At 46.8% G+C, this 802-nt stretch overlaps 1 long non-coding RNA gene across 1 annotated transcript in view; it reads right to left on the minus strand.

Moving 5' to 3' along the window:
* LOC134478926 (uncharacterized) overlaps positions 1-677 on the minus strand; it is a 50,336-nt gene extending 49,659 nt beyond the window's left edge. Inside the window, exons 1-2 of the long non-coding RNA XR_015620630.1 lie at positions 579-677; positions 246-453 (exon numbers count right to left, since the gene is read on the minus strand). This is a non-coding gene — a long non-coding RNA (uncharacterized LOC134478926). The remainder of the gene's footprint in view (positions 1-245; positions 454-578) is intronic.
* Positions 678-802: the final 125 nt, after the last annotated feature.

The raw sequence follows: 802 nt of genomic DNA on the forward strand, positions 1-802 counted from the left end.
ATACTGTTGGCAATCAAGAAAAGTAGCTAAGATGTGGTAAACAGACCTCTCAGATTCATCTTCTCTAGCTTGTAAAAGTTGTTGTTTTTGAAGTGCCTGGGATTCAAAGAACAGCCAAGGCAGCAGGCTGTAGGCTCCCACCTAGCATGGTGCACACAACAGCCACCAAGAGAGTATTCTCCATTCACATACAGGCCTCGCATAGTACTCTCTGCAAACCTTATTTACAAATTGTTCTCTGTTACCTGTTTAGCTTATAATTTCATAAAGACCCAGACTTCCTTTTTCTTGGGAGGCAACTCTTGGAGGTGTGTCTGGAATAAGACGAGAGTTAAATCAATCCTGGCGGAAAAGAAGATGGCTTAAGAGTCTCCTTTCTTGTTGCCAAAAGCTTTACTGTGTTTCCTGTCTTCAATATGGATCCACTCAGAAGGACTAATTTGCAATCCAATCCTGGATAAGGGAAAATGAGAGATAAGGGGAAATGAACGGTGAAGTTGCAATGTTCATCTGTTAAGATATTGCACTATTTAGTTAAATAAACTTGGAAGACAATGCTGCACTCTACGGCAACCTACAGCATCTCCCAGCGAGTTGCATGGTGACTGCAGACAGATCTCAAAAAGGGAAACGGGTGAGTCGGAACCCTACAGCTAGAGCCCACGGGGTGGTGGGGGAAGGAGACGGGAGAAATCTAGCGAACAAGGCACAGCTCCGCCCCCTCTCCAAGGAGGTGGGAGTCACCAAGTGGCACTGCCCCTCCCACAGTCGCTAAGCAACCAGCCCCGGAAGTCGCGGGTCC

This window comes from Rattus norvegicus, chromosome 5 (assembly GCF_021556685.1).
Source record: "Rattus norvegicus strain SHRSP/BbbUtx chromosome 5, alternate assembly SHRSP_T2T, whole genome shotgun sequence".
Taxonomy (NCBI): Eukaryota; Metazoa; Chordata; class Mammalia; order Rodentia; family Muridae; genus Rattus; species Rattus norvegicus.